Raw genomic sequence first — 557 nt, forward strand, 5'->3', positions numbered from 1 at the left:
GCCCCGGCACGGCCGGTTTGGGATGAACTGATACGGTCATTAACTATCGCAGCGGAACGCATGCCGGTAATAAAAATGACGGAAGTGTTCTTTCCCGCCCTGACGGGTGCGGCGGTGCGTTACCCTGTCGGTCATGATCGGACTGCGGTTTTGGAAGTTACGGCCCATCCGCTGTTTCAGCCGGATGAACAGTCACTAGGGCTGTGGGCGACTGCAGGGAAATCGACAATTTGTAAGGCACTGTGGCTAATATGTCGGGAGCCCAAGGGCGCCGGTTGACCTTGGTTGGGTCGCTCAAGAGGAAAATATAGAAGGGGAGAGGACATATGAAAGTATTATTCAAAATATTATTCAGCTCGTAGAATGAGCTTGAAAAGTCTGTGGGATATTATTTGCTATCGACCTAAGCTCATGATTATGAAGATAAATTGTATGCATAGTCCTTTAGAATGGCGTCAGCCATCATGATTAGTGTTTATGGATATTACTGTCATGATTTGAAGTGTGAACCAAGTCATATGAAAGGTGTTGAAACAAGGGCAGCAGTGCCTACTGCT

Source organism: Phaeoacremonium minimum, assembly GCF_000392275.1.
Source record: "Phaeoacremonium minimum UCRPA7 unplaced genomic scaffold PA7_03_scaffold_554, whole genome shotgun sequence".
In the NCBI taxonomy this organism is placed as follows: domain Eukaryota; kingdom Fungi; phylum Ascomycota; class Sordariomycetes; order Togniniales; family Togniniaceae; genus Phaeoacremonium; species Phaeoacremonium minimum.